Consider the following 20,788-nt stretch of genomic DNA (forward strand, 5'->3'; position numbering starts at 1 on the left):
GTAGCCACAGCAGTAGTTTTTGTTATTTAGTTCAGGTAATAGATTGGTGATATTTTTGATGACAGTGTGTAGTGGTGAAAAGTGTTTTATCACATGAGCATAGTGATGATAATCAAAATTACTGGTACTACACTTAGAGAATGTGTTTGTAGTTTACCCTTTTAAAAGGTTCCTTAGGTTGGACTCTGTAACAAATGATGACAACAGACTGTATAGACGAGTGTATACATCATAATTTGTTATTGGTTTTATCTGTGTTTAAGCTATGTTACAATACTTAGATGTGCATAGGACATGCTGTGGAAAGTATAGTACACCTAATCCATACTGTACGATGCTACAGTTAGATAGCAATCACACAGGACTGTGAATAATGGAGACAATAAAGAAAACAAGGCTTGTAAAATACAGTGTTTGTATGACACCGACACCATGCTGTACTTTTGATTCTGAATTTCAGGGAGAATAAAAAGTCTGAGATGTGTATTAATTTATTCCTACTTATTTATTTATAGACATATCTATATAATTATTTATTTACTTATTTTAATACTTTAAACCAATATCTAACAATAAGTTGCCAAATGCTTTTTGGGAGACGTTTAGTAATTCCCAGGTAAGAATAATAGATACTAGCAAATATTTACTATCCCGTGGGTGTAATAAACATTTCATTTGCTAATTATAATTTAATTAGATTGCTCTGTTCTCATATTCCCTTACTTTAATTCATAGAGAAATGCAGTTGTGTAGGAATCCCCTACCCTTACTAGTTTTTCCCATAAAAAATCCCAGTATGCAAATCATGCAGTGTGTTACTAAGAAAACCTTCAGATTTTCCTGACATGCCTTTCTTTCAGACCTTTGATTTTTCTGAGAAATTTGAATTTTATCCTGTCAGTGATAGCCTGAGAATTATTGAACACTATTAGAATAGAGCGATTGACTTGTTTACTGAATTACTTTATTATACTGGTAAACAGCTGTGCTCCAGCAATAACTACCCTAACTCTGCATTGAGTAATTGAAATAACAGAGACAGTATGTAGTCTTTAATGGTACAGCAATAATTCAAAGGATCTACTCCATCAGTTATTGTTTTGGTTCTTGTATCATTGCAGTGATTGCAATACTCTTCTTGAAGAGATTTTTCTGTTTTGCATGGATGTTCTGATAATGTTAATCAAACAGTCCCAAAGTATTTTTACTGGAAATGTTCCTTATTTAAGTAAAACAAGGCAGTGCACTGAATAGCACTGAACTGCTCACAGTCATGGAGTGCTCATGAAGCAGTTGACTGTATTCTCACCCACATCTTCAGCTTCGCAACCCATTAACTCTCCTGTAAATGTATACTGCCTGCCCACATGCTAGTTTAGTAATAAATACCTAGCTACTAGCTTAAGGGTTACAAGCAGGACACCAGCTCTTCCTTCACATGAATACACCAGCAGGAAATTACTGAGCATGTCATAACAAAACAAACTACGGGAACTGAGAAAGCATGTCATGCCAATATCTTGCTTTACTACCAGTTTGCTTGCAAATGACTTGCATGCCATTTGTTTTCAGTCCAATAGTACTTGTGGAAAGGAGGAAGTCATTTCACTGTCAGGAAACATGCACAACAGAGACAGAAAAATGTCCACCCCCTCAAATCTTTCCACATTTCAAAACACAAGGTTATCTCCAAAAACAGCAGTGAAGGGAGGATTTGACTATAATGGATGAGCAAATCAACATACACATTTGAATAAACCGTGTGAGAGATGTTTTCCAGGTTTACTGCATAATGGGTGAGCAAGACATCAGACAATTATTCAGATAGTCTTTTTTCTTTACCTAAACCTATATATTGTGCAATAAAATAAGTAAAAAAAAAATCAGTAAAGTAGCTGTAAAACATTGTTTGGCTATAGGTTACAAAAAATTCTAAACACAGACTAAATTAAACAAAAGCATTAAAAGACATCCCAGAGATAAAAGAAAGGCATATGAAAAAGGTAAGTCTTTAGATATGTTTGGAAATAGTTCATCATAGGGTTGTCAGTAAAGTAAATTCCATGATTCAGATGCTTGGCAAGGAAAAGTGTGATGCCCTGTTGTTTGTAATTTGTTACTGGGATAATCAGCAATCCCTGGGCAAATTAACAAAAATTCAGAAATGACTGAGAGGAGAGAAGTAGCTCCTTAAGATAAGAGAAACCTGGCTTGTGTTACAATTGACAGTAGTAATTTGCAGGTTGTCTTGTGGTTGACAGGGAGTCATTGGCACAATCTACAGCACAAATGTGATGCCATAGTGGTGGGGAACATCTGGCTCATAGCCTAACATACCCGTTGTCACCTATCCATTTCTTAATTTAGAAGCCCCAGGTAATTATCATTTAATGAAAGGTATGAAACACAGTACCTATATCCTCTACTGGCATAAAATGCTTAAGTCAAGTGACAGCTCCCAGATGATTGCTGCAAAATCTGATAATGACTGTTTGGTCCTTAAAAGTCATCCCATCATTGAAGATCATATAAGGGTTCTGCATCTCTGTCAAAAAGCAAAAAAAAAAAAAAAAAATAGAATGCTGCACACAGATCCACCACTAGCTAGAGTATATAATCCAATAGTAAGTTTATTCTGGTACCTCGGCCTTTTGCCTTCTAAGGAATGCTTTATAATATGTTTGTATATTCTAAATGATATAATATGAACGTAAGTCATGGTAATGTTTTTGTCCATGCTGCTATTAGACATAGATTGTACACAAGTGTAGAATGTAAAATGATGATTTTATTTCTTAATGGTACTGATTGAATAATTGTGTAATTAATTGTCAGCAATGGATATATATTGGGTGTGTTTTTTATGTCAAATCATTCCTTAGAAGGTGAAAGGCTGAGGTACCAGAATAAACTTACTATTGGATTATATACTCTGGTGAGTGGTGGATCTGTGTGCAGCATTTTATTTGTTTTTTTGCTTCATGTACTTTTTGTTGGTGTTTTATAGTCTCTGTAAAATCCCCAACACTACATGCTGATTGCAGAGCTCTCTAGATATGTTCAGTGGTCAGTGGGCACCTTTATCCATTAACATGAATAAGGAATATTTAACTAGGAAGGGTTCATTTTAGGACAAAGTTGAATAAATGATGTCAACAAATGCAATGATCTGGGATTTACTTATTTGCTTGGTTAATAACTAGTTAAATTAAGTTAACTTAGTCCACTGTCTTTTTCAGCCATGAACTGGGTTAAAGGCAGACAAAACATGCACAAATTTAAGAAAACGGATATACAGTATGTTAAAAAATGTCTAGGCAAATGTTAGACATGTAAATATGTACAGAGAGATCTCAAATCTATAAATATGGGATTTGTCATTGAATTATTTACAGAATAAGAATTGCCTATGAAATTATAATGAAGTACAACAAGAGGGTAAAAACTTTTTAACATTTAAATGAATATAATATTTAATAAAAATGAAACGCATTAAAATAATGATGTAAACCACACTCAAAGAAACAACCAGCAGTCTTTTACCACAAGAACGTCAGACCAGTAAATCCACAAAATCACCAATAACACGAAGAATTATCAGGAGTCTCTTCCTTCTTTTTTCTTTTAATAAAAAGCACCAATAGCCAAACAGCAGTACAATACAGCAATATAAAATCTACAGGTTAATTTCTCTAGCGCCTCGGCTTTCACAGCCTTTTCAGAGTACACTTTTTATCACAAATATACCTTCCTTTTATACAATTTAGTAAGAACACACCCCACAATCTTTCAATTATTTCTAATTGCATCTTAAAGTCATACCATAAAATGATGTTTGAATTTGAAAAACATGTTTGAATTTGATAAAATGTTATATAAACAGATGCAGGGAACAGCAATGGGGGCGGCGTTCACCCCCATGTATGCTAATCTCTTCGTGGGTTATTATGAAAATTTGTATGTATATCGTAATAACTTTTATAGAAGACATGTACTGAAACATTATAGATTTATAGATGATCTTATTTTTATGTGGAAGGGTGGATTTGAAGAAGTGGAAGAATTTATAAAGGATTTGGAAAATAATAAGTTTGACCTGAGTTTTGATGGTCTACAAAAAGGGACTAAGGTTAACTTTTTGGATATTCTTTTGGAAGGTAAGCATGGGGGATGGATAAGAATGAAGGTCCACAGAAAATTTGAAACTCAGGATCATATTTTATTTGGAACAAGTTGCCATCCTATACATACTATTAACTCAATTCCATATGGAGAATTTATGAGGGTTATTAGGTTATGTAATAATGTGGAAGATATGAATAATGAAATAAAAAATGTGACAGAAATGTTTTACAAGAGAGGATATAGTGTAGAACAAATAAATACAGGATTGGAAAAATTGAGGGTAAATAATCATAAGAATGGTAATAATAATAGAAATGTTAAAAAAATAAACCTTATGGTAAAGTTAAGGATGATATTTATTTTATATCTAAATATACACCTTTTTCTGAAAAGTTAGAGGGTATAGTGAAATATTATTGGCAGATGATAAAAAAAGAAGAACAGGTGTTAAAAAATTTGAATTTAAAATTTACTTATAGTAATGGAAGAAGTATAAGGAATCTATTGGTACATGGTACTTTGAGAAGACCAGAAAATTTGGGTCTATGTTAAATATTCGAACATCCAAAATGTCGAATATTACATAGTCGAGACCAAGTGTTCGACATTTGGATTTTTGAAAATAAAAAAAAAAAAAAAAGAAAACACAGAAAAAAACACTTTAACAGTGTAGGCAGGGGGGCAAGCCTCCCTGCGCCCTCCACACCCCCCTACTTAAATATACAAACTCTGAGACCGCAGTTCAGTTCTGAAAAGGGAAATTCTCCCTATCTGTACCATACGGTGCTGTTAAAAGTCTATCTTCGAGCACTCAAAATTTCGAATGTTTAGTCTCGACCATGTAACATTCAAAATTTTGAGCATTCAAAGATTTGACAGGTACCCAAAAATTTGGACTTAAAGGATATAACAGAAAACGGTACTTTTCCATGTGGGAAATGTGCGGTATGCCGATTTATTGTTAGAACTTTTTCTAAAATTAATGGCAGAAAATATCAGGAACATGGTAATTTTAGATGTAACACTGCAGATATAATATATGGGCTGAGGTGCCCATGTAACAAATATTATATGGGTGAAAGCAAGAGAAATTTTTCAGTGAGACTTAAAGAGCATGTGAGAGATATAAAAAAGGTAGGTTAGTTAATCCAGTGACAGAACATTTTCATAAATTTCATGAGGGGAATTCTCGGGGGTTACAAGCAACAATATTGAAACAGTGTAAGGAAGGTTTTTTAACACCAGAGGGGTTGAAGTATGAATTAAGACAAAAAGAATCTTTGTTTATTTTTAAATATAATACTGTATGTCCAAAAGGTTTAAACAAGGAGTGTAACTGGAAAAGTTTTTTATGATATGTCTTTAAGATGCAATTAGAAATAATTGAAAGATTGTGGGGTGTGTTCTTACTAAATTGTATAAAAGGAAGGTATATTTGTGATAAAAAGTGTACTCTGAAAAGGCTGTGAAAGCCGAGGCGCTAGAGAAATTAACCTGTAGATTTTATATTGCTGTATTGTACTGCTGTTTGGCTATTGGTGCTTTTTATTAAAAGAAAAAAAGAAGGAAGAAACTCTCCTTTTGTGGATTTACTGGTCTGACGTTCTTGTGGTAAAAGACATTAAAATAATTAGTTAAAAAGTACCTTAGTACTTATTTTATATATAGAGGAGTTATGAAGGCAATAATATGAAGGTTGTAATGAACTATGAAAAAAGCAGAAATTAAATGCTGAAAGGGACCACAGAGAGGGAAAAGATATTGAAAAACAAATGAGAAAAAAGTGTTACAGGACTGAGAAAAGTACTAAATTTTGTAGCATGAGATGAGTTACAAATGGGGAAATAGTCAATCAAAACAGAGATTGTAAGACTGACATAAGCTTATTGAGATGATAAGAGTTATAAAAGCAGAAAAGTAGTAATAGAAAAAATAATGGAGGAGTAAAGAAGAAACAATTTGATTGGATTTAGGTTGAAGAGCATTAGAAAAGTGCTATCAAGTGAGATTAAGGCTCACACTGTAAACAATGTAAGTAAGGGGGATAAATTCGACAGTGAACTAAGTGAATCAAAGATGGTAAGAGTAGTAAGGATGTGTCAAACACAGGTCATAAGTTTAGGAGAAAATACAATTGCTACAGTAATAAAGAAAGTGAAGCAAGAGGAAAGGATGCACTACTTTGCTAAACGTTACTCTTGACCATGGGTTTAATTTTGTTGACCGTACAAGTAAGATTTCCAGGGCCATGTCTAAAAAGTACGATGTATTATGAAGCTTATAAAACCTAGAGAAGCTGTGGTATTCTGGAGTCATTGTGGGTGCCACAGAACAGTAAACATCAAAGGTATAAAGAACAGGTTCAAACAAACTATAGTACAAGACCAAAGAGGAGATAGCCTAAAAGTACTAAAATTACAATCGCTTTAATTCAGAGTACACACAACTCTGATCTTCATGTGCATATCATCCAGATAATCCTTCCTATTTAATAGGAGAGGGCTCAAGACCCGGACATCAGTATCAACAGACGTTAGAGAACCAGGCTTTTCTGGTATATTTAAACACTTGCTGAATTAAGTATACAATTTAAAAAAAGTACAAGTACTGGCAAATAGATAGCAGGCATGTGGATTATATCTTAGCCTGAAACAATGAATGGACTAATGAATGACTAAATAAAGAACGAATGAATGAATTACGGACGGAATGAATGATTGAAAATATTTCTTGGATATGTACAAAGGACTGCATTCAGTGTAAGAAGTCTGTCTCAGTGTCTTACTAGCAATTTTTGTAAAAAAAGAATGTGTGATTATTATCAGTCTTGAAAGGTTAACGGAAGGCTGCCACGCTCTTCTCAGTATACATACACAAGACTGCCACGCCCTTCTCAGTATATATATATATATATATATATATACACTTACATAGACCAACAATATCACATATTTCTGAAAGAGATGTGCAGTTGTATAGCTATACATAAGTTATATATATAAATATATATACACATGTATACAAACATAGTAAATTAATGTATAATTATGCATGCATGCTTTTACTTTAGGAGTATAAGAATATTTAATACAGTAGTTTATGGACTGTGTGCAGCATAGCTATATCTTAAATATCATTACAAGTCACTGAGAAAGTATAGATGTAAGCATTTGAATAACTATTCAAGACATACAATAAGCAAGATAAAGTTTAATGAATTAGTAATGCTGGCATTAGTACTATACACCGTTTTGCAATGACAGAATAAGTCATAAAATATATTTACAGTTCGTTAGCATGTCCATGGAAAGTGGTCCACAGGTTTCTCAGAATGTTTTGGCCATGCCACATGATGCAGGACAGTGCATGTAGACTGTGGAAAGCAGAGCAGTGGGATGTAGGAGGAATCAAAATGGGTTGTGGATGTGTGGAAACAAATGTGGCAGGAGATGCTGTAGCAACTTTGGCAGGCTACAGTGAAAGAGACAGAGCTGCTTTCAGTTTTCTCATCTTTATGACCTGCTGCATTCCGAAAGCTGTAGACGAGGGACACTCACTGCCTGATGGTTAAGAAAGGGAAGTGTTAAAGGTGAATTATTCTTTTTTGGAGTATATTAAAGTCCAATAGCAGTATTCACTGTCTTCCTTGAAGTTCATGATAATGGGACTTATGTCTTTTTTGCAGTTCTCCTAGTGCTGCAGCTAGTAAATGATCATGCCTTATAGTCCCAGGCAATGCAGCTTTATTTGTTCTCAAGCAACTGTTCCCATCATTCATGGCGTCCTTTACATTTTTGTTGCTGCATTTAATTTAAGCTCCTGTTTCAGTGGTGTAGCTACAGACTCTACTATTGTTCTTGTTTCACAATCTGTAGTAGTCAGTTTAATTTTTTAGGGTATTAATTTCCTCCTTCACTTTTGGGAATACTGCCCCTCTGAAAGTAGAGATGTGCCTCCTCTCTTGTTGTTGACCTGTAAGGAGGAGAAGAATGGATTCGTTATAGGCGATAACTTTGCAGTGGAGGCAATGACAATATTGAAAATGCAATGTGTAAATACTATAATATCACTGCTGGGATACTGTTGCAGTATTTGTAAAAATATTCACCTGAAGTATTTCCAATTGAATTTGGCCTTCTTCTATAATTTGACAAAATTAAATATTGTGCAAGATATTATAATAATTTCATGAATGTAATTCAATAAGATACACTCAACCTTATTCTAAAAGCACTTAGGTATGGAGTAAGATGCTATATCAAGAGGTTACCCCACTTCCAAGTCCAAAATCAAGGACTCCACCAGTACTCATCCAGTAGAGCCTTATGGCTGTTTCTGAAAGGGGAACCAGGCTTGCAACACAAAAACACTGCAGAATTATACATTGGTGAAGGTCATGAATATATAACCCAAAAGTAGCAAAGTAGCCCATCAATGCCAATAGGTTGTTTCAATGAAGCAACAGCTCCATTTGTATGAAGGACTTGGTCCTGCAGGCAGTACATGGTGGAAAGTCAGACCGCCTCCAGTAGCAAGTTCCACATACTGGTGGAGATATCTGCTATTATTTCAGAGCAGTAGGGAGGCAGCCAATGACTTCTCTCATGTGGTTATTTGATATGTGAGTCATCTCCAAAATTCAGTAGTGATAGTCCACACAAATACTATAGTTATAAGACAGAAGCAATGCCCTGGTGAGCTAGTGGCCCTGCATGTTGTCCCCATCAGTTGACAGGGAGCATACCTGTATAAGGGTCATGCCAACTCTCATGCATGCAATCTCCCATTCATCATACAGACATGCCTCTATGATGGATGGCCTCTGGCTGTGCATTTCCACCTCTATGGCAGCCATGGTACTGCAGACAGGCTTCTTCTTTGCAGTAACAGAGCTGCCATACAGATGAAGCTGTGATGCCAGGCAACTCCATACAGACTTGGCAGTTGATCCTTGACTAGCATCATATTACATTAGAAATGGGTATTGACAGTCATTACCAAAAGAATGTCTTAAAATCTCTTTACCTGCTCCTGAATAGCTGGAATCCCAGCCTGTCAGGCCTGTCAGTACCTTGGCATTGGGAAGTACTAATCTGGGTGTACTGTATCCCCTGGGAGGATGCCATTCCCAGGGGTGGGAATGAACGAGCTCCAACTTTTGGCCAGCGAAAAAGGATGATGGAAGCTCTCAACTATGTTATCCAGAACATTTTGGAACCCAGCCCAATGAGCTGCAAAAGTAGTGCATTATATAAAGTAAGTTTTTGTGTTATCCTTTTAATGTAGTTTCATAATGTACTTAATTTAAAAAGAACCACAAATCTTTTAATCTGCTATACTTGATTTGAGTATTACACAATATATTGCAAAAGTAACATTCTGAATGCGATTCCATGATATGCAATGAGATGCTGCATGAGCACCTTATTTAAACTAAAGGTTTGTACAATACCGTGAAGGTGTTTAGAAGGTAATTTAAATGCAACCTGAGCACCGTCTCACAGCTAACAAACTCTTGGATCCTTATCGGTCTGGGTTTCATTCTTAACATGACCCTTAAGCTATTCTTACCTGAGTAGTTAATAGTTTCCTAATGGCTACAGATCAGTGTTGTTATTTGGTCTTAGTCCTGCTTCCTTTCTCAGCTGCATATGACACCTTCAGTCAAGGCATCTTAACTGAGTGATTACAAATTTTATGGTGGCATCTCCTCTGTGGTCCTTGAGTAATTCCCTTTCTATTTTTGGGCTGTACTCAGATGGTCTTTTCCTGTATCATACTTCTACACCATGCCCCCCATTGCAGATTGACACTGGGCCTCTTCTATTCATGGTGCTCATACTTCCCGCTCCTGAGGGCCTTTTCTATTCATGGTGCTCATGCTTCCTGCTCCTGCTGGCCTCTTCTATTTGTGGTGCTCATGCTTCCTGCTCCTGACAGCCTCTTCTATTTGTGGTGCTCATGCTTCCTGCTCCTGACAGCCTCTTCTATTTGTGGTGCTCATGCTTCCTGCTCCTGATGGCCTCTTATATTTGTGGTGCTCATACTTCCTGCTCCTGACGGCCTCTTCTGTTTGTGGTTCTCATGCTTCCTGCTCCTGATGGCCTCTTCTATTTGTGGTTCTCATGCTTCCTGCTCCTGACGGCCTCTTCTATTTGTGGTGCTCATGCTTCCTGCTCCTGAGGGCCTCTTCTATTTGTGGTGCTCATGCTTCCTGATCCTGACGGCCTCTTCTATTTGTGGTGCTCATGCTTCCTGCTCCTGACAGCCTCTTCTATTTGTGGTGCTCATGCTTCCTGCTCCTGACGGCCTCTTCTATTTGTGGTGCTCATGCTTCCTGCTCCTGATGGCCTCTTCTATTTGCAGTGCTCATGCTTCCTACTCCTGATGGCCTCTTCTATTTGTGGTGCTCATGCTTCCTGCTCCTGATGGCCTCTTCTATTTGTGGTGCTCATGCTTCCTGCTCCTGAGGGCCTCTTCTATTTGTGGTGCTCATGCTTCCTGCTCCTGAGGGCCTCTTCTATTTGTGGTGCTCATGCTTCCTGCTCCTGACAGCCTGTTCTATTTGTGGTGCTCATGCTTCCTGCTCCTGAGGGCCTCTTCTATTTGTGGTGCTCATGCTTCCTGCTCCTGATGGCCTCTTCTATTTGTGGTGCTCATGCTTCCTGCTCCTGATGGCCTCTTCTATTTGTGGTGCTCATGCTTCCTGCTTCTGAGGGCCTCTTCTATTTGTGGTGCTCATGCTTCCTGCTCCTGACAGCCTGTTCTATTTGTGGTGCTCATGCTTCCTGCTCCTGAGGGCCTCTTCTATTTGTGGTGCTCATGCTTCCTGCTCCTGATGGCCTCTTCTATTTGTGGTGCTCATGCTTCCTGCTCCTGAGGGCCTCTTCTATTTGTGGTGCTCATGCTTCCTGCTCCTGCGGGCCTCTTCTATTTGTGGTGCTCATGCTTCCTGCTCCTGACGGCCTCTTCTATTTGTGGTGCTCATGCTTCCTGCTACTGACGGCCTCTTCTATTTGTGGTGCTCATGCTTCCTGCTCCTGACGGCCTCCTCTATTTGTGGTGCTCATGCTTCCTGCTCCTGGTGGCCTCTTCTATTTGTGGTGCTCATGCTTCCTTCTCCTGAGGGCCTCTTCTATTTGTGGTGCTCATGCTTCCTGCTCCTGAGGGCCTCTTCTATTTGTGGTGCTCATGCTTCCTGCTCCTGCAGGCCTCTTCTATTTGTGGTGCTCATGCTTTATTTGGGAGATCCTGGTAAGGCGAGATGTTTAACATACAATAACCGTGTTGATGATACCCAGTTTTTCTTCTCTTTCCTTTAGTAGAATATGGTGAATATGTATTCCCTTGCTGATGACATGGAGGCTATTCATTGATGGTTAATATGTAAGCAGTCAAAGGTCAACGCCTTCAGAATTGCAGCTATGGCAGTTCACACTACCTCAAATTACTCTTCTGAACCATATCCTTTAAGGCAGCAATAAGCTTTCATTTGTCAACAAGGTGCATGACTTATGAATTATTCTGGACAATAAGCTAGCATTTGAGGACCAGCTGTCATCTGTAGTAAAATCATCCTTCTGTGGAATAGCCCTCAAGCTGATCTCTTTGTAGTAAGTCTTGCTGTGCCCTCATTCCATATACAGTAGATTACTATAGAACCCCTTTGCATTGGACTTCATGGCACCAAGACTGAAAGCTAGCAGCTTGTGTAAAACTCTTCCACTAGGCTATTTACTGTTACCTTATGTTACTAACCTATCACTTATGTGCTGTGCAGACTACATTGGCTCCTGGTCCACAATTATATTATCTTCAAAATATTGGTGTTGATTTATTTTTCCGTTGATGAACTGGGCCATCTTACCTGAAGGAACTTCTTGTTTTGTATTGCCCAGCTCAGATATTGTTGTAAGCTTCCCAGGGGCTGGTGGTGGCTCCTCAGTTGTGTTTGGAAACATTAGGCATTTCTTCTTTTGCAAGTTAGGCCTTACACCTGTGGAATCTTCTGTAGTGGTGGACGGAGTGTTCCACCACTCTATCTTGCTTTCACAGGTCCTTAAAGACAACATTTTGAGAGGGCAAATAATTCTGAGTTCATCATTTTTTCATGACTAGGCTTTAGCTGAATTTTATTTGTATTTCATTTATATTAATATATTAGAGGCAGACTGATTTTCTTTGCAAATGGTATTTTTAAAGTCACGCCATTATTATTATTATTTGCCCATTTAATGTTTTTTCTTACGTATTTCTATTTCATTGTTTTTACCTTATACACAGTATTTTGAGATCAAGTACCTTCATTAACATGAAATTGCAAGCAAAAGGCATTCTGGGAATATGGTATCTTTAAATACATGCACATACCATATTTTTTATCACAGGAGGAGACAACAGCATTTTCATTATCTTTGTTTAAATGAACTTTGACCTTTACTGCACAGCCCTATATTGGAAGGAGCAAAGGGGGCTGCCCCCGGGCACAAGCTATTAGAGGGCGCAATTGGCAGTTGCTGATTGGGTATGGATGCAGTGCCAGCATTCTTTTAAGATGCAGGGTGATGTCACAGCTTCTTAAATTCTCTGTGGGTTTTTTACTTGGTCCTGAACTTTAAATTGAGAGGGCACCAGTTAACAGAACTGCCCAGGGAACAAGATGATGTATTTACAGGTCTGCTTTTCTGGCTATACAAGCTATGAAGTACCAATCAAAAGGTGCAAAGAAAAGGAATTTTGAAAACAGGGAATGTAACTGGTACAGTTAAAACAGTGCAGTCCAAAGAATTATCAGTATAACATGTATATTGCATTACTTTTGTATTAAAAAGAGTTGCATGATGCAGAAACAACATATATAATAATGCTATGGTCTTACTGCAATGCCTTGATATATCTACAGTAGACTGAGATGAAATTCCCAGAGCAACAGTTACTGAAAGCATATTACATTACGGAGCACAACACCAATAACTGCTTTCCATAAAAAAAAAAAAATAGAAAAAAATCACTGTTGGTGTGATTTCTATGTGTGTACTGACAGTGATTTCTTTGGTTTGAGAGACTTTTCCATTCATTGAATTGGTGCGACCATCGAGACGGTCTTCTGGTTGAGCTTCATTATAATGGCACTTACTTTTTTTGCAGTTGCTCCCATGCTCCAGGTGATAGACAAACTTGCTATGCATTCCAGAAAGTACATGTCCAGTGGTTTGCAAGCACATGCTAGCATTACTTGTATGGTCTTGAGAATAAAAGCTTTAAGTTTATTAAAGTTTTTCTTTCAGGGTTACAATTACAGTCTCTGTGACTGCTCCCCCCATAGTATTCTTAATATCTTCTTTAGTCTAGTAAGTCACATCATTTGTAAGAGGACTTTCTCTCGAATGTGGAGGGCTCCAGCATTTTCCTGTATTGCTGTTGACCTGTAACAAAGAGAATGATTCAATGAAAGAAAAATAGCATTAGTGTATTAATTTGTTTTTTAATAAAGGCTTCATTAAACACTGTTAGCTATAACGGATATTATATTGCTGTATTAACATTAATGTTTATCTTGAGTACCTTTGATTTACCATTCTGGTATATATTTCATGGAAGTAAAATACTGCACAATATATGAGAATAGTACAAATGTATTCTTACTAGAAACTCTGTGAAATTAGTAATACAAGTTGAGTTGCAAACGTACGTCTTTATTTTTAAATAATTTTGCTTCCATAATACGTGTTTTCCCTATATAATTCATTGAACACATTCACTCTTAAGCAGCTCAGGAATGCTGACTGCTAGCTTCCTCCATAGGAACAATAGTGCATTCTCAGCTGAGGTTCAGATATTCCATTTCTAAAACCACACTTAAAACAAATGCTCATAACACTTGAACCGTAACAGCTGTGCAAAAGTATAAATGTGAAAGTTGTTCAGCAGACACAAATCTTTAGGGTGGTACAAGTGTTGACATTATAACTCAAAAGGGTAATTTTATATTTGATAATCAGCGCAAGAAGACATGCATATTTTTGTATATGTGTAGGTGATTTGTTTTTCTGGAAATCAGTTTCAAAGTGAAACCTCAACCAACATTGTGCCTTGCATCTTTACTAAGATAAAAAAATGATAATCATATTTTTTATAATCTGATGACTAAACAAACTCTTATGTCACTACACCTGTAATAGACGCAGGTTATATGTCAGTAGATAAGCTGGGACTTCAATGTGAAGCAAAGTACATCAGACTACATACTGTTACTTTTTAGAGTTATTGTCTAAAATATGAAAGATGTCATTATCTTCATAATCTGACGAGTAAAGCATTGTACCTCCAGAGATGTGCTAACTAGAAATCATATATAGGTTCATGCACTAGGTTAATGGCCCTTTACAAACCTAGACCATAGGATTATCCTGGCATCGTGCCACCCGACCTTAGTTCCTAGTGCCTCTGTCGAGTAGAGCCACTGGAGTGATCCCTGGGGTGAATTTTCTATTTTCCATCCAATCATCAAGATTTCTCTTGAAGAGGGACAGTGAGATGCTCTGCTTGACATGTATGGGAAGTCTATTCCATAGCATGGGCAGTCTCTGGGTTATGAACCTATCCCTCCAACTGTTCTGTTGATTGTGGTAATGAGGTTGAGGTCTCTGAAGTGTGTGGTGTGGAGGGATTGGGATTTCCTTAGATGTAGCATTTCTAACAAAGCTGGGTCAGAAACGGCTTTGTAAGGCAAGCAGAGATTGCCTCTAAGAAGGCGATATGAGGCAGATAATAGTTGGAGTTTTTTGAGTCTGTCCATATAGGACAAGTGTTTAAGGCCTAGGATCCTCTTTGTGAGGTATTTTTGTGGCCTTTCCAGTTGTTGCAGGTGTCTAGTGAGGTACATGCCAAATGGGGCATTGTACTTGATGATTGGCCTAATGAGGGAAGAGTAGAGGGAGACAATGACCTCTGTCTTCCTGGATGCAAAATCCTTAGTAATGAGATGTGCCACATAGAAGGACTTTCTGACCACAGTGGCAATGTGGTGGTCAAAAGACAAGTTGCTGTCAACCTGTGTTCCTAGATATCTTATAACACCTTCTGTGTTCAGTTGACTTCCATCGATGTGGTAATTCAAGGGAACCAGGTTTTTCCCAAAGGGGATGATGACACATTTTTTGGAATTGAATACAAACAAACTATTGTATCTCTGCAGTTGTACTAAATACCACATTACATAAACTATACTTAAAAATACTGTTTCATTAGTTCTGCTCACATGAAACACTGCATGACGGTATACTTACATTGCTTATTCCCACACGATCTCACACAAAAATACCAATTAGAGGGATTCTGACAAATCTGTACCACATTATTAAAGGAAAAACACCATGATGTCATAGGAAATTGCAAACTATTACACAAAGTGTCTTGAGGCACCAAACCGACAAACATGTCAAACTGAGTCATCAAACTGAGTAACACATCTTCACAGTGACTCATCAAAGTAATGCTGTTCATTTTGGTATGCCATTATGTCCCTGACATTGTCATCTCAGCAGTTATAATGGTCCACAATGTGTTAAATGGAGACTTTCATGTCCCTGCTAATTACCCAGTAATTTGCCATGACATTCCCAGTCATTCCTGATAGGTCATCTGTGAAATCGAAACAATTCACAATTTGTTAATGAAGAATTTTATACTTATTCACAAGACTGGAAATTTAAGAATACAACTTTATCAGCATCATCTATACATCAAAAGGAGAAGAAGAAACATTCATCGTAGATGTGAAAATATGAAGTAAATGTGTTGCCACTTTTTAACCCCCGCCAGACCTCATGATTACACCTCTGTGCGCTCAAAGTCTCAAAATGAGCCATTAGAACATGCAAATTTCTTTGTGAATTCTTTTGTGAATATATATATATATATATATATATAGAGAGAGAGAGAGAGAGAGCGAGAGAGAGAGATAAAAGAGTTTTTTCTTGTTTTTCACAAGGGTGACACCTAGCAGGAGCCCTTGGTTTTATGCAGTGGAGTGTAAGCCCACTGAACCCATAGTGTCATGGTACTTATCACAGTGACACCGAGTGGAATCCAGTATGTGGAAACACACGTCCCCTTAGTGGATATCAATGGCTCACTTGGGGGAGCTGCTGAAGGGAGAGGGGTCTTTTTAACAGATAAGCAACCTCTCATGACCAGCAATCCGGCCCATTGCCTACCACCTGATTCTTGCCTGGGAATGGGAGGGCTGATTAGGATTCTTGGGTGGGAACGGATAGACATTGGGTATCTTGGGTAGCGTGTACTATCCCCAGCTGTTTTGGCGTGCTTCTGCACATGGAGTTCAGGTGTGAACAAAGTCACGGTTAGAATACTCTACAGCTCTGCTTATATGCTAAATGGATTATCTTAACATGCAACCTAAATGATAGCGTGTTTACTGTGTAGCCTTTTATGTAGCCTTTTTAGTTGATCTGGTAGAGTAGTTTTCAGGAACTTTGTAGCACCGGATAGACTGTATGCTTTTGTGGCATGCTAACTACGCCATCAACTAATAGCGTTTAAGTGTTGCTTTGGACCTTTTACTACTACTATAGTCACTACATAGAGCTAGAGACTCTGTTTTTGGACAATGTATGATTTATAAGAACTAACCTCTTGTCGAATACTAAAACTATAAACCGCTCTTGTTACATAATATATTTATATATTAGACTGGAATCATGGCGTTCTTTGTACGCTATCAACGCTAATGACTACAAGCAGTCTAGTGTTGTTTCAGACCTATAAAGACAGCTAAGGTTGCTGTATAGAGTTTATGTTTCTGCTTTTCACCATCATATGGATGTGCAGAGCTATTGTTTACCACTGTATAGTTATATAGAGCAGTATTTCCTGTTGCATATTATTACTATACATACGACAGAAATCACAGCATCCTCTGCCCAAGCACCTTATACTGACTAGCCTAATTAACAATGATGTGTGCAAATAAGGAGGACTAATTAGAAGCCTACCTTTCTAAAACAAAAATATCTATCTATCTATACAAATAACAAATGCAAACATGATAGAGAGTTATAAGACGAGCTGAACCTTGTTGTTTCAGAGATATGCTGTTTTAACAAGTGCTTGCTGAATGTAATCTTTGACTGAGTCATAGAAGAGTTTAACCTTTATTGTTCCTGAACTATATTGCTTTTATAAGTCTCTTGCTTGAATATTATCACTGATAGAGACATTGTAATATGCGCAGTCAAGACTGTTTTACTATGCAAGTTAATCTCTGTTCTATGCTCAAGTTACTACTTAATAAGCCTGTGTAACTGTCTATTTTTTATCTCTCTGTGTGTCTTACCACTGTCTCTCTTTTCCCTTTATATTCCCAGCTGCTCAACCTGGTTTCCCAGTATTAAGGAGAACTTGCCCTGCATGCTGAAAACAACTATTCTCCTCAACACACTGCGGTTTCCCCTAACTAAGGAACTGAACCTTTCCTCCCCTTTGCTACAGTCCCCAAGGGAATTTAATTATAAGTAAAGTACGTACTTTAAACCAAAGTCTTAAGACAATTAGTGTGAGATATCCTAGGTTGTAAGTTTACTTTCACCAGCCAGGACAGCTGGCAGCCTTTACTATCTGCTCCCATACCTGTCACCCCTTCCCCCTTCTTAGACTACAAGTATTTTTACTGTTCTTCCTCTTCAATCCTCTATAGCATACTTACTGCCCTGCACTCTTTTCTCAGTATATATTGCCTCTGCTATACAGCTTTTGTCCACTAGAGGGCAATAGTTTCCTTTAGACCACCATTCTGACTCCAATTTTAAGTAACTTACAGGCTCTTGGATTCTAATATTCTGGAAAAGCTAATACTCCCACTCTATTCTTTCTTTCTTCTAATATTCATCACTGCCAATCCTCTCTGCATATTCTATTATCTAGGCATTGTGTCACCTTACCCTCTGCTGCTTTACTTACCTTTGCTTACTGCTCCTCTGATTGTTTTCCTAGGGTGAACTCCTCTGTGGCTCATCCCGCTCCGTTAAGCCCTCTTGGCTCACTCTGCTCCCCTACCCTGCCCCCAAATCCCACCCGCCCCCAGTGGTCCTAAACTTATACTCTAACTGCCACACCCCTATGCATTAGGACCAACCTCTAACTCCTCCCCTTAAAGTGCTATTACCTCTATTATATTCTCACTTTACCCCTATCTCCTCCCCCCTAAAGAACCATCACTCATTTACCTTTATCCATTACCCTACCACTCTATCCACAAATATCCCTACATTTAACCACCTTAACCTAAACAAATGGTTCAAGGATCCTGTAAACCCTTAACTTTATTACTACTCCTAATTATACTTATCATTCCCTATCTACTTACTCTCTATGAACACCATAGATTCCTAGGACTGCATACCCACATCACACACACCTCTGTCCTTACCCCCAGCTCCACTCATAGTGTTAGCAACCTCCCCAGCTCAGCTAAGTACTCAGCAGCCATATTTCATAGACTCCATCACATCTCTCAATGTAACCCACTAGCTAGAAAAAATAACAACCTAATTTTTAAACTTCTACAACTCATCCTAAAAGTTCAGGTCCACTCCCTGTTAGATGGTGATATACACCCTAACCCAGGTCCTACCACTATCACAGCTACACAGCCTGATACACCAACAAATTCAATCACACAGACACTTACCAAGCCCCCAACTCTCTCCTGATAGCTCATCTTAATATTTGTAGCATCAACAACAAAATAGCTCACCTGCATGCCCTTATTGATGTTTATTCCTTTGACATCTTCTGTCTGTCTGAAACATGGCTTAATCCATCAGTACAAGACAGTGCTGTTCTACCCCCTGGCTATAATATCATAAGACGTGACCGTAACACTAAAAAAGGAGGAGGCGTAGCCATACTTTATAAGAATGGATTACAAGTTACCTTGTTAGACGCCAAACCTCCACTTTGCAACAATGCAGAAATTCTTCTAACTAAGGTTCAGCTTAACAAAAGCAAAGCCATATATCTATCATGTGTCTATCTTCCCCCAGGCAATAACATCAACACATTAGAGGCTATCCTCAGCTGGCTCTCAAGTAACTACCCCCAAGAAACCATTATACTTGGAGATTTTAACATTAACTGGAACTCCTGTATATCTGAGCAGCCTTCTACTCATATCAACTTATATGGTTTTACCCAAACTATAACATCCCCAACCCACACCAATAAAACTAACAACAAAACTAGTACCCTTGACTGGATACTCACTAATACCCCCCAACTAAACTATAAAACAGACTGGTAAAAAAACGTAAAAAAGACAAACTTGTAAAAAACGAAAACAAAGCCACGGAACCTTGCTCCAGCTATTCAAACCACTCGAAATAAATCAGAATAAAGCTTTATTCTGATTTATTTCGAGTGGTTTAAACTATAAAACAGGCACCCTCCCTGAGGACATAAGTGATCACTTGCTTACCTATTTAATCAGAACAAAAACTGTCATCCTAAACTCTGCCATCTGTAGAACTATTCGCACTACCAAAAATTTTAACCCTGCTCACTTTCAAGCTGAACTAGTCACCTGTGACTGATCACCCCTGAAATACCTCCCAATAGATAATGCCGTGAAATACTTTAACTCTAAATTTCTAACCATTTTAGACAGCCATGCCCCATTACGCAAAGTTAGAATTAGAACCAAACCGGCACCATGGCTCACCAAAACGACCAAACAAAAAATCCTCCAAAGAAATAAACAATGGGCCAAATGGCGCTCAACAAAAAGCTCCTCAGACGACCTGCAATTCAGGCAACTAAGAAATGAAACATAAAAAGCCATATTAGCTGATAAAAGAAACTACTACTACCAACTACAACAAACCAACCAAAATAATCCCCAAAAATTCTGGCGAGGTATCAATAACCTCCTACACCCTGGATGCTCAAGTACTCCCTCTCCCTCTGTCTCTGATCACAACAATCCCATCCAAATAGCTGACTCATTTAATATTTTTTTCACTGAAACCATACAATCCCTAGCCAACCAGCTATCCCCTAGCATCCCAGGCTCTGCCACAACATTTACCAATAATTCTCATCAATTTCATTTTCAGCCAGTGCCCACTTCACTTATCTGTAACCTCATACAGAAACTTAAACCCACTACTCTCTCTGCTGATAAATTACCTGCAGAATACCTGCAAAAAGCTGCTAAAGTCATAGCCTACCCCATATCCATCCTCATTAACAGAACTATTTCTGAAGGATCTATTCCCTTAATCTGGAAAGTCTCTCACATAATTCCCCTGCATAAGGGCGGTAACTCCAAAGAGTTGTCCAGTTATAGGCCCATAGCTATTCTATCTCCTTTGGCAAAAATAATGGAGAAATGTATACACATACAACTGTTAACCTACCTACTCGATCACAATTTATTAGCACCCTGTCAACATGGCTTTAGACCATTTCATAGCACCACCTCTGCTCTCTTATCCTTCACTAACTATATTAACAGCAATCGTAATATTGATACTCTATCCTCAGCTGTTTTTATTGATCTGTCCAAAGCATTTGACATGGTGAATCACCACCTCCTTATAGACATACTCAAAAACCTGTCATTGGACAACCATACTATACAGTG

The 20,788-nt window shown here is 37.9% G+C and overlaps 1 long non-coding RNA gene across 1 annotated transcript in view; it reads right to left on the bottom strand.

Moving 5' to 3' along the window:
- Positions 1-7,315: 7,315 nt before the first annotated feature.
- Positions 7,316-20,788, bottom strand: part of LOC122791382 — a 679,387-nt gene continuing 665,914 nt past the window's right edge. The window contains exons 2-3 of the long non-coding RNA XR_006363158.1: positions 13,262-13,550; positions 7,316-8,097 (exon numbers count right to left, since the gene is read on the bottom strand). This is a non-coding gene — a long non-coding RNA (uncharacterized LOC122791382). The remainder of the gene's footprint in view (positions 8,098-13,261; positions 13,551-20,788) is intronic.

Source organism: Protopterus annectens, chromosome 17.part0, assembly GCF_019279795.1.
Source record: "Protopterus annectens isolate FY-2018-M chromosome 17.part0, PAN1.0, whole genome shotgun sequence".
NCBI classification, from domain to species: domain Eukaryota; kingdom Metazoa; phylum Chordata; order Ceratodontiformes; family Protopteridae; genus Protopterus; species Protopterus annectens.